This window comes from Anomalospiza imberbis, chromosome 10 (assembly GCF_031753505.1).
Source record: "Anomalospiza imberbis isolate Cuckoo-Finch-1a 21T00152 chromosome 10, ASM3175350v1, whole genome shotgun sequence".
Taxonomy (NCBI): Eukaryota; Metazoa; Chordata; class Aves; order Passeriformes; family Viduidae; genus Anomalospiza; species Anomalospiza imberbis.
In genome coordinates this window covers 23,116,439-23,130,021 of record NC_089690.1, presented here as the reverse complement: position 1 = coordinate 23,130,021, position 13,583 = coordinate 23,116,439, and positions in this window count along the sequence as shown.

Sequence of the window (13,583 nt, the reverse complement as noted above, 5' to 3'; positions counted from 1 at the left end):
CTGTCATGGGTTATATTCCTCCTGTGTTGTCCGCTTCCTTATCACATGACTTTTTTTTTTCTTCCTCCAGCATAGAGGAAAAGATTAAACACTGAAAGCTGAGCTTATCCCAAATAATATTTGAAAAAAAAAAAAAAAAAAAAAACCTCACCCGTGTTACCCCATGAGTGCACAGCTCTGTTGGGATGGGGAGGAATATCTATGTGTACCCCTGATATGTTTTCTTCCTGTGTGCAGTGTATGTGAAAATTTCAGCAGAAGAAAAGTTTAAATAGTAAAGAAGCACCCAGTGCTGTGCATATTCAGTATTCAGATTCATTTCAGCCAGGGGTATCTCCAGGCTCTCTTCAGCAACCCAGACAAGCAAAGCTCAGCTGCAAAACCTCATTCTTCACTATCACTCTGAAAGCCCACAGCTGCAGCTGCTAGAAATCCACTGCACAAGTGTCCAGGGCAACTTTGGTGGAAGCACAACTCCACAGGAAATGAAAGCTGAAAATAAAAGATATAACAGATTACACCATTAATTGGAAAACATTTTTTTTTGATAGTAGTCTAATTGGTAAAGCTCTAGACTGGGCATCTGTCTGGGTTTAATTTCCACTTCTAAAGCTAGTTTGTCTGTGTCCCTTTAAAAAAGGCACCTTAATGTGCAGCTATTGAAGTTCACATACACATCCTGCTGAGCGTGCAGGAACACATAAAAAGGATGAATCTGACCCAATGGATTTGCAGCAAAGATTTACATGGTAACCCACCAGACCAAGCATGAGAACCACAGTATTGGTCACCAGTTATTAGAAGTCTTTTTCTAACATTCTAACATAAATCTTTTTCACAACATTCAAAAATTTGGACCCCACAGGGACAATCTGATCCCTGGTGTGTTACAGGCTTTTTAACCTCTCCTGTCTCTGCCTCCTGGAGCTTTGCTCACACAGAGCCCAAGGACAGAGCACTGGCCCCACTCTTACTGCAATCAGCAGCCAGAGGAAAGCTCTTTAAAGCTCTGTTCCCCCTCATTCCCCTCTCTTGCCTCGTCCATTGAGGCTGGAGGCTTTTGAGGAAAGGACTGTTCTGTAAGATTTTATACTCACTAACTGCAGCCTCAGGTATGGAACATGCTCTTTAAACATAACTTACGAATATACTGTATTAACCTTTCACTTTGTACCTTGATTTAACCTCAAAGCGTAGCATTTCAGTGTGTAGATTTGTGTATATTAACTTTAGTTCTCACTCACAAGGTAAACTTTCCACTTACTATTTGCACAACCCAGTCAAAGACAGACGTATTTTAGTGAGGGGTAAATTGATGAATGACACAAGCTGAAAGGGCTGCTCGTTAGCAGGTCCAGTGAAAAATTCACCTCTCAGTGACCTTAAAGTAAGAAAAAAATTAATCTATGCTTGTGAAAGGTATACAGTTACTGCAATTGGAAGGCTTTTTGGACAGCACCTAGAGAGCTGATGTGTACATGGCAGGAGACTGGCAAGGATGTCCTGAACTGAAATCCTGTGCCCGGCTGTGTGCCACACCCTGGCACTGTGGGCTCTCCCTTGGCTCTTTTGTAGGCAGAGAAGAATGGATGCTGAAAAGAGAACAAACAAATAAGAAATCCCATTCGGGCTGTATACCCAACATGTTGGAATCTTTTATTTATAATATTCTGGACTGCAAACCAGAGTTGTAAGGCAAAAGCACACACTGGGGGTGAAGTGTATCACATGTTTTGCAATAAATGCATGGAACCAGTGCCAACCTCCCATGAATGCACTTCTCCAAAATCCATGTAAAGCAGTGATTTGGAAAGGAAGCTCATTTTCTAAGTACAATATTCTGAAGCTGAAGGTTTTGAGTTTAATTTTGGGAAGCTAGGTAGATGACTTGGGTGTGAGCCGTCTCCAATTGTATTGCAAATCGATTTTTCACCTATTACATTTACTACTTAGTTGAAAAGTTGCTAAAAGCAGCTGAAGGCAATGAATTCTCCAAGTCATTGCTACCATTGTTATCTATGATATAAAAGAGGGTTTTAAGTAAGTGCAATTAAAAAGCAGATGTCAGGGCTTTGGGTACATCTGTAACATGACTGAACTCAGAGTGAGGCAACCCTCGATCAGCAAGCTGAGATAATCAGTCACTGCAGTCACACACTGCAATTTGTAACATTAACTCCTTGCTCTTGCAAACCCAAAAAGATGGAAACACAAACCAAATGTAATTAGTGTAATTTTTACAGTGCTGTCAAAAAGCAAACAGTCCCACTGCAGCTACAGGACTACCAGGCACCAATGTGAGGAGTTCCCTCTCCAAAGATATGAGTAGTAGGAACTGGGTCCACTTCTGCACTCTGTTTCACATCAAGATGTGCCTCCAGGGAAGTTTAATTCAAGCAAGTTTTATCAGTTTCAGAAATCCCACCTGGCTGATCCCACAGAGGCATCAGTAAGATGAGTGTGTCAGGAAAAGAGAGAATGGCAAATGAGGATGGAGGCTCTCAATGCCTGAAGCTTTATCCGTGAAGATTCAAGATGTTAGAGGAGAATTTTTAAGAGCATTCAAAGCCACTGTAGCTTTGGGAAAAGGTCATGAAGACTACACCAAGCAATGACTTCAGCAGCACTGGTGCTGCTGCACATCTGGCTTTCACTTTGAAAAGAGTATTTTTCCTGGTGACAATGACAAATGGAGTTTCAGGTTTGATATTTCTGTCCCAGCAAGTATTTGGGTCTTTCAATGAATACAAGGGACTGGCAAAAGAGGTAGGTTTTTAAAATAACTTTTTTCAAAATTCTTCTCTACCTGGAAGCAATGAACACCCACCTGGCTACACACTGCACTGTACTTCTAAACCCTCAGCAAATAAAACCAGTGCCATGCTCTGTGTTGACTGCATAAATCCCATTTTTACTAGAGCCAGGCTTGCTTGTGCAAAGAGTAAGAGCACAGAACACAATCAGAAGCCTTCACACGGCCTAGAAGGTGAGATTGAGAATATAAAATATATTATTCTGCTGGAAAAAAAGAAGAGGAGAGATTAGAGTAAGAAAATACTCAATTATAATGACACATTTATTTAATTATTTGTACTCATACAATAGGAAAAGAAAGGAAGTGAAATTATAGTGTAGATACCCAAAGTGCCCCTGTTCCCCACAGCATCCCAGCAAGGCCACCACAGATAACGAGGCTTATGCTGATCAATAAGATGCTCTCAGCCTGCTCATTTATGCATTAATGAAATGTGTGCAGCAATTCACTCAGCTGATAAAGGTTCCCACAGGGGACTATGTCCAGGGGAAAACAAATTATCAAAATGAACGAAAGTGATTAGAGGAATAAAAGAGCTGATGGAGAGCAGCTAGGGGAGCAGTCAGACCCAACAGCCTGACTGTCCCTTTCATCCCTGTGCACTCCACAGCTCACAGGGGAGAGAGGGCAAGGAAATATCCCAACGCAGAGCTGGACACAGAAAAGCAGCCTGGATTTCACCCAGACTAACCCCTTTATTTTAACAGTGTGCTGTTCATGGATACTTCTCTTTAACCCAACAGGAAACATTCCTACTGGCAGCTACTGAACCAGTGCCAGAAGCCTGGCTCTGGCTTTGAAAGCACATTTCCAGTGCACCTTTGGCATTAAGGCCACTTGGGAAGAAGTCAGGCTAGGTGGAGTGGCTGATATCATTATCCATGGCCTCTGCTAACAGCATCAGGTCAAACTTGTGACTGCAGAGCTGCTGTGCAGAGCCCTGTGCTCCGCCCAGAACCAGGGATGCCTTTTTGGGACTACCTGAAAACAGAGGCCTGAAACAGAGGCCTGACAAAATTAAGGCAATAAAAAGCAGTTCTATTTATTCATTTTGGATCAACAAAACCCCCCAGAGGCTGCACCCAAAAATGGACCACAAGTCACAGGTTTTCACACTTTTATAAGTCTGGGCCATTTGCATACTGGGGGTGAATCTTCCAATTCCAGCTTCAGGTCATGAAGTCATTTACCCCCAGTTTGCTCCCCCCAACTCACTTTTGTTTCCATCTCTGGGGGCCTGAGGCAATGAAGTGTCCTTGATTGCCAGGCCTGGAGAAGAATTGCTGTATCTGACCAAAATGGGAAAGCAGCAGCTCACACTGTGTGTGGAGTTTACAGTTATACACTAAAGAACTGCAGGATTACACATAGATGGAAAATATACAAGCTAAAATCCTAAGGCTTCACCAGTGCCACATCCCCAGAGCTCAGGAAGGGAGCCTGCACACTGCTCCCCATGCAGGGCTACCCAGCTTCTGTTTGCTTTCTGTTTTCAGCTCCTTAAAGAAACCCAAACCCACCAAACATCTTACTGCCTCCTCCAGCTTCTACAGAGAAAATAAGCCTTCGAAGCATTTGGAGGAGCAGAGGATTTTTCTATTAGTAGCACATAACCTGAATTCATTATGGCACAAATATCTTTGTGCAGCATGTGAGGGAATCACCTTGCTGCATATGTAGGGTATGGATTTTTTAATACAGTGATTTGGTACTGAGGAAGCTACAATTTGCTATTAGAAATGTCATGGCTTCTCATAAATGAGGTCAAGGTCAGTAATTCGGGTCACTATCTACATTCCAGCTAGGTTTTTCCTTGTTTCAATTTACCCTGTCATTGCCTTTGACAATTAGGTAACTGTGCTGTGAAATAACAACATTTCACCAAAAAAACCACCAACTGCTCCAGCTCTGACTGGAATAATGATATACTAAAATAATCTGTAAAAATTACATGGCAATGAGAAGCTCTTTATAAGGAGATGATCTTAGAGCTTGAATATCAAGTTGCCCTAAGCAGCAGTGTAAGGTATGTATAAAACCTATGTAATGCAGAGCCAGTTTCAGCTGAGATCAGATATAACAAATCTGTGTGTGTAGGCTGTCCAAACCAGCACAATTCATTTCACAGCAAAAAAGGAGAGAAGAGCAATGTTCCCCATCTCTTCCTGAAGGAGCATTTTACAGCACTGTAGGTGTGCATATTAGTGGTCGAATTGTGGGGCTTGTTGTCCCTTTTAGAGAGCTGTGCTTAGAAATAAAGGGTAGCAGAGGTAGGGAGGGAGGACTCATTTCTAAGCTGCATCATGAATGAGTTTTTGTGGCTTCCCAAAGGAGAGAAATGAATCTGAGGACAGTAGAAAGCAGAGCAGCTGAAGTTACCAGGAAGGCACTACTGGGACCGGCAAAAGGGGAATTTGCTGCAGTTTCCCATCTCTGAGTCCTTCCCAATTGACTGAAAGCTAAGGCAGCAGCTCCATTATTGTTTTATGGAGTTCACAAATCAATGTGAAATTCCATCTGCTTTGCTGAGACACCAGCACAAACGTGTTTAGGGGTATTTATTCACATCTACAGCGTGTATGTAAGTATACAGGGAGATGGGGGCCTCTCCTCTGCATCCCATTTGCATGAAGTCAAACAAAATTGATGTGGTATTTGGCAGGGGATGTAGGAGGATTCACAGAGCCATGCCACTGAACTTGTCAGCTAGAATATTTCATTCTGTTATTGGAAATCATTATTCTCACTCTCTAGAAATCTCTCTGTGTTTTGAGTGGTTTGTGAAGCAAATGGAACTGCACCAGTAAAGCCATTCAGAATATAAAGTGTCACAGCAAAAATGCAATGTATCTTGAGAATTAAACACTGGTATTGAGCTCCAGGTTAATCACTCTTCTGCCAGTAGCTGTATTTCATCTTTCCAAACTCTGTTAACACAGGTACACTTTCCTTCCATAATCAAACACGGAGAACTCAATCTGTTTCAGCTGAAGGAAACTCATGACTTACAGTACTCAGAAGTAACTTGTAGTGACCCCAGAAAAGGAAATTCCCTTTGTTTCACTCTCCCTGTGCTGATCCCAGTAGTGCCTGCCTGGTAATTTCAGCTGTTCTGGCTTCCACTCTCTGCTTTTTTTAAATACTGCATTGGGATCAGGGAGATACATGGAACCAGCAAAGATGGACAGTGAAATCCAGCCAAACTCACGAAATATCTGTGTACCTTTAGGTGCTAGACAGGGCCATGAGATGAAAGCAAACCTACAAGTTGTTACAGAGATGCCTACTCAGATTTCCCCCAAAATCTTTTCGGTCCATTCCCGTATGAACTCAAAAGACAGGTTCATCTCCTAGAACACTTCTGAGGTGGCATTTCCATGAGCACCACACTGATCTGTAGGGCTGGGCTGCTCCTTGGGAGGGGTTGGACACCTACAGCAGAACACCCTTTGCCACAGGCAGCATGCTGGGTCAAGCTCATAAGCTTTCACCATCTTACCCTGATGAAAGGCACCTTCATTAATTTAATCACTGCTGCAAGCAGCACCAGTGCATCTAAAAATACGTCACTTGAACACAGAGAAATTTCCAAAATTCTGTATTTCTATTTCTTTTTTAATAATGCTCAAGCTTGCTAACAATATGCTGCAGCACAATGGAAATTTGTCGTTTATAAAATAATGTAAAATCTTGCTGGTCTGTGGGAATAAGATAAGGGCTGTTTATCAACAGGAATAAAATGACTGAACTTAGAAATAAGATGGTGGATATCCTTCATTTTCAGGCTGCACAGATGCAATTAGCAACACAAAGAAGGTATTCAGCATTTCAAAAATCTTAGTGCACTGATGCATCTCACTAAAACTATCTGCAATGAAAGGTTCTGCCTCAGAATTCTATTAAATTTAAACACAGAAAATTTAAAAGTCATCTAAAGTGATGTACTCTAAACAAAGTTGATTTGTTTAAATGATGTATATATTCTTGCTACTTGCACACACATATATATGCTTGTACTTCCCTGTGATAAGACTTCAGTCATTTTTATTTTCTATTAAATATCTATGTAATTGACACCAACATTTTTTATCTCATTTTGTTCAGCATGCACAGTCATTTATAGTTCTATACAAATACCATTTGAAGTGAGAATACAAAATAAAGCCTTTTCTCTTAATGTGAAAATTTAAAAACTCCTTCTATAATTTATTTTCTCATTTCTTTTCTACCAGATTGTACTCGCATTTAGTATCACTTCAGCTGAAGTACAAAGTAAATTTCTCACCCAGAGACTCCATCTTCAGGAGAAATGTCTGTTTCCAGGCTTTGTATAGCCTATTTAACATTTTTCATATTAAATCTCTCCTAGATGTATCCAGTATATTGCTCAGCAGTTATTGAAATTTATGAACATGTTTAAGCTTTTTCATACTGCTGTTAACCATTATGATTGCCTCCTTTAAATCCCTCATTTTATAGCTATCACTTCAGCAGACTGTGTTGGTGACATTCATGAATTTCTCAGATCACAGCTGTGCCTGTACTCAACATTTTGGGGGAGAGTTTTGTTTCCAAAGCCATTCCTCCACTGTCTGTTTAAACTCTGGTCTAAAATGCCAGAGTATTGCAAGAGCTGTGTGAGGAAAGGCAAGTCTGCCATCAGGACACTTGCACTCACTTCCCAGAAGCCTGCATTATTTCCTGGCAAACTTGTGAATTCCTGACACACACCCCTCACCAAACACACAATCTGTGCACCCAGAAGCAGCTCGTGTGGGAAAAATCAGAGAGGACTTGCCAGCTAAGTGAAAATTCTCCCTTCCTCTCCCCATTGTGGGTTTTTTACAGCTGGAGCAAGTTAATTCAAATTGCAACAGAAAAGAGAAACTCAGGTGAAAACAATTCTGTAATCGAGTATGCAAATTCAGGCTTGCCCAAATAGCAGGGCTGGAAGAAGAAGGCTGACCTTTCTAAAACACAAAACCCTAGTTCTGGTCTCACTTATGCAGCCCAGTCCAAAGCTGATGAAGGCACAAACTATACAATGAACATAAATGCTTCTCCTCTCCCCATCTTCCCCAGTCTTTTGAGATGTAGATCTTCAGGCCAGCAACCACCTCAGCACACAAATATATTCTAATAGTTAATCCTGCAGAGCAAACCCCTAATCAGCATCTCTCTCTTTTTACAACTCAGGTTGCCCAGCAAGAAAACACAGAATTTCTATGCAAAAGCTATAGAGAATCCAGTAGCGAATTTTATTTTATTTGTTCTAAATGCTAGAGCTGTTTTACACCAGGGATATACCATGTTGGTTCCTGCCTGAGGACTGGATTCAGACCTCAGGACCTGAGTAGTTCAGTGCCCAAGAGGGTTCCTTATTTGAGGAGCAACACACAGTCCTGCTAGAAATATTAACAACTCTGAACACACTGAGTTTAGGCATGATTTATCATTCTTCCCAGCCTCACCACCCCTTACTTTAATGCTTAATTTTTCCTGGTTATAAACAGTGGTGAATCAGCATTGAAAGAAAAATTAAGTCTCAAATTTATTTTTAAAAGCTAAATCACATACTACCTAAGGTCTGTCCCATTAATTGCTAATGATATGAAAACTGCACTATTTGTCATGAGACCATTTTCCATTTTTTCTTGTTATGTCACACGTACCTGGTGAAAATATTTGGTAGGCACTGATGTTTAGTTAAAACAAGTTTTAATAAGGTAATTTTTCCCCCAGATTCCTTGCAGGAGTGATTATAATTTGCCCCAGCTCATTTAACCATAGCTCAGCAGAAAGAAGAAGCAAAGACCCTGCAGTGAGAGGACAGAGTGCAGCTGCTCTGTTCTGCCCAGACTTGGAAGGATGCTCATTTTGTTACTCTTTAAAAGTGCATTATTTATTAAAGTGTATTATTTATTTGCTTTAGGGGTAAATAAACTGGCAGGAGTATTTGCTGAGTTAGGAAGCACCAACATTTTTACCAGTTTCTGTTTTTCTAGATGTGGTCATTTCCTGAGTGACCCTTTCACAAAAGTAAATAATTTACTTAGCTGTTACAAGGTGCACCTTTTTGAGGAACCTTTACTGATCAGGCCCTTCTCTTAGGCCTTAAAAAGGAAATAAAAAGGTCAGAAAGAGTAGACAGGTGATGTGCCATTTTTAGAAAGCCAGCACCTTGCTTCAACTTTCAGCAACAATCACAATGAAAGAACAAACTTATTACAACTTCCTACTATAACATTTATACCAAGTATGGGATAAGTTAAAGCTGTATTCATTGCAAAGTGCAGATCACTGTTTTGAGAAGTCATCCACTTGGGGCTGTTTCCCGTGGAAGCTGAGGACTGATAAAAGTAAAGGTGGGAAAAAATAGCCTCTTGGTAACCACTTGAAAAGTTTTCTAATTTGTACTTAGTTATTAAAGATTGCTAAATACAGTATGCAGACAGGCACTTGGGGCCCAAATCTACCTTAAATACATATTTAAATCAAAGTTTTGCTTAAATAAATTGGTATATCTATGGCCTAGGGCTGAATACACTTATTAGAGTAGTCACATTTCTGAATAGCAAACTTAGTGTAGCAAACCTCTAACCTACTTGTCAGCTAGATAGGAGCTATAAACAACATTTGTGATTTTGCTTCAGAAGAATTTTATGTTTTGCAAGACCTTGGCCACCTTCATTTCCTAATCATCCAGTCCTTATAATACCCAGCATGAGATCATTGATTGCCAGGTAGAGTCTTTCACAATTCTGACAGAAAATTTCTTTTTGTTGGCAATCATGGATCACAAGGCAGTTCTACTGTTCATGGGTTCTCCAGCACCATAAATACCATCTGATTTATATCTTCCTATGGGAAATGGACTTGTAGAGAACTCTCAAAGCCTGACAGAAGGCTCACACAGTGTGCATCTCTATGCAAACCTTGAGATAAGAAATGCTGACTTAGAAATGCCATGGAATAGGACAGACATTGCTGAGAGAGAAATGGAGCCAGAAACGAGTTTCAAAGGATGGCCTTGCAAATGAGACTGGATACTTTGAGAAATAGAACTGTGAAAGGTGCATTGCAGTGGGATACATGAGGGGTAATTTTAGATGATTGGCTTTAAGGCATCTACAGCATGGTGTGGCTAAAGCTGATAGGCCAAGAAACCCTGTCGGGATCTGTGATATTTAGATGCTCTTGAGATTGTAAAGTCTCTGTCTTTCCGCCCTGCTGCCAAAGAAGGAGTTGCAATTCATCTGTGCTGGTTTTCCAGGTTGTTTATTTCTTCTTATCTAAAATATTTTCTCTCTGACCTGCAGCAGGTCTGTCCTGCAGGACAGTGTGCAGGGCTCTGCCCCTCAGTGGGATGTTACAAACATAATATACCAAAAACTATGTGTGCTATATTTACAATTACGTGCCAATATCTATCACCCATGTTGAACAGTGTGTCCCCAGCCCAAACCAACAGAAAAATGCCAACACCACAGTGAAACATGGAGGGCATGAAGAAGAAGAAAAAGGACAAGGCACGCCCAGTTTCCTCCATCTTGCCCCCTTTGAACCCCTTACCTAGAATCCTAAAATTCTACTTTTGCACCCGTGCCACACTAATTACTACTTCTATCAAACACTCAGAGCTTGTAATTCATCCTGTAAGATTGAAAACTCTTTTCCATGGACAGAGATCAGAGACAGTGTCTCTTGGGGCTCTGTACAGGGGGACTCCTGACCCCCTGCCAGGGTCCCAGACCTTCCAGGGCAGCCAGAGGGATGCCCTGGATTCCCACAAAACACTTCTAGTGCATTGTAATTAGGAAATAGTTGGCTTCTGATTGTGATGGCATGAATTATAACATCTGTATTGTCTCACCCTTCTCATGAGACTGAAAATGGAATAAAAGTTTTTACAACCCCTCTCAGTTACCCATCTCTGGGTCAGAAAAGAGCTTAATCTGACATCTTGCCTTATTGAATGATCCAGGGTACTTCACTGCCTTCTGGTGATGAAGCAGAATTACAATCTTTACACACAGGTACAGCCAGGTTCAGTCAGGTGCTGCAGCACACTCCTAACTATCATGGGGATTTTGACAGCTTCAGAGGGCTTTCACTGCCACCAACAGCTGTCCTGCATCCAAGCTGTGACACCTGTGTGACAGAGGAGGAGAACAGAGGGCCTGACTGCCATGGAGTGTGAGTGTTCCACCCTTGGGGACATACATGGGTACCAGGCCATCACGTCACTAGTGCCATCCCATCTCCCATGGTCCCTCATCCGAGCTAGCAGCTTGTGAGACACGTTCAGGCTGCCCAAACAGACTCCTCTGGCTAAAGGACACTGCTGATTCATCAGCCATGGAATGAACCCAGTGACTCTGTGAGAATTCTCACATGGTAAACAATGAAAATGGGGGTTTATGTATAATAATCAGAGAAACACAAAAATCTATTGAGTCTTTCCAGTTTAAAATAGCTTGTTTTACTCAACATCAGGAAAGGAAGGAAACTTACTTTACCATGTCAATCACAAACCATAATTTATTACATGCCTGTTTGATTTTCCAGGTTAGTATAATTACATGCTGTTGCTTCTAAATACAATTTAAGGGAAGGCAGGTATCAAAAAATACCCACACAATCTGATTCATTGGTATGCCATGCAGCCAAAAACTTGTAGAAGCTGTTAATGATACATGAATTATGTATGCTACAGCTCAATATAACATTTGGTGTGATTTAAACAGCAAGAACTTTTAGTGAAAGTCATTTTGATTCTGTGATGTATTACACTTCCAAAACCCTTAGCAGGAGGTGGGAATTGAATGATGTTCTCTGAAAGCTTTTATTTGTTAAGCATACACAATGCAGTTGCAGCTAGATCCTAAATAATGGCAGGGAGCAAAATGCAAGACCTGATATAAAATTAGGTTGCTGCACAACTTGATTGTGAGGGGGAATGGGAAGGAGGAAAGGGGAAGAAAAGAGACAGAGATCACCATTCCACTTTATCCTGGAGCAGCTGCACTTCCAGCTACCCTAGCAGGACTTTTCATTTCATCACTGATCACCTGAACATTTCCTCTGGCTGCTGGCTCTCAGTCCCCTGGTCAGGCTGCCAGCTCAGTACCAGAGCCAGGAAGCACCAGCTGAAAAATCCATCCAGGGGCTTACATGGAGTGAAAAGGGGATTTGCCTAAGTACATAACTCATTTTTTTAAAAGTTAAATGCAAGAAAGAAGAGGGATTAAAACATGGACAATCTTTATTTCTATTTTCTCTTTAAGATGCCCAAGATTGTCTGGAAATAATTTAAATACATCTGGACATGACAGCACCCATTTCTGATACCCAAGGAAAGTTTTAAGCAACAACCCATTTCTCTCATAAGTATCTTCAGCAATCCTTCAGAGGAAACTATTATTAAGATTTACAAAATGTGTCCATGGAGAAAGATGCTTCTTTACAAGCTCTATTACTGCAAACTGTGGGTTTATTACTGTGGTAGTATAAAACAGCCTTTTCAGCACACATCCCAAAACAGGGGCACATTTTATTAATCTTCAAGTGTTTTGAAGTACAGGAGATTCTCTCCTTACTGTAATATTTTGTAATTTCTTTTCAACAGCATTTAGCATTGACCATATTAACATAATAAATTATCAAACATGAAATGAAATGAAATGAAATGAAATGAAATGAAATGAAATGAAATGAAATAAATATTAACATATTAAATAAACTTGTCACTGACATGGTAGTAGGTACAGGAACAGCCCAAACAATAATCTGAAAACCTTGCCTTGGAACTAGCAGGCAAGGACAAAAATCAAGTCCGCCCCTGTTTTATGAGTTGAAATACAAGCAGTCTCCCTCAACATCATTTAAAAAACTTGCAATTTAGCAGAGAAATAAGTGAGATCTCTGTCATGCCATTCATTAGCTTTGACAAATAATCTACCTCACTGTACAAAAGCTTTCATTTGCTCATAAAACAGGATCATTGTTTTAGGATTGAGTTTGAACATACAGAGGGGTTTTCTGACTGAATTAATCCTTCCTCCTGGAGACAGAAGCATAAATGTTGTGATTTTCTTGCTAGACATTTATAAACTGCCAGAAAGCATGATGCCCAGCAATATCAGTTATCTCTCACACCAGCCCCTAACAAGGGCAGCCTCTTTTAATCCTGAGAACAAGCTGAAGTCAGGCAGCTACTGTGGTTTTTGTGTGAGGGATAACTTTGCTTCAGAATAACCTCCTGGCAGTTGACCACTGAGTACAATCTGATACAAATAACACCTACAATTATCTGTCTGCTAGAAACATGATTATAGTCCCGAAAGACAGAATGGCACAGAACCTTACTCAATAAAATGAAGTGAAAAAAATAGTTCAGGTCTAAGCTCCCCGGGCCTAGAAGTGTTTGGTTATGCTCTGTGGAAAGGACACTTCTTTAATGCCTTAGGTACACACTCAGAAAACCTTCCAAGATCTTTCTCAGGCACACAAAGTATCAATTGAAGGATTAAAATGTGCATATAATTACTTGCTCTACACACAGAAAGAATTACAGAGAAGGTTTATAAAATCAAACCAATATGAGCACAAGTAGGTGTCAAAGACAATCGGAGTAGTTGGTTGTACTGTTCGAAGAAAACAGAAATTCATCTGAGTGTGCTTATTCTCACCACACTTGGTAAAGGTTTCAGGCTTCATTTTATGCAAATGCTTGAGGCATGTTTGCAAGGAGTGGTAAAGGCATAAG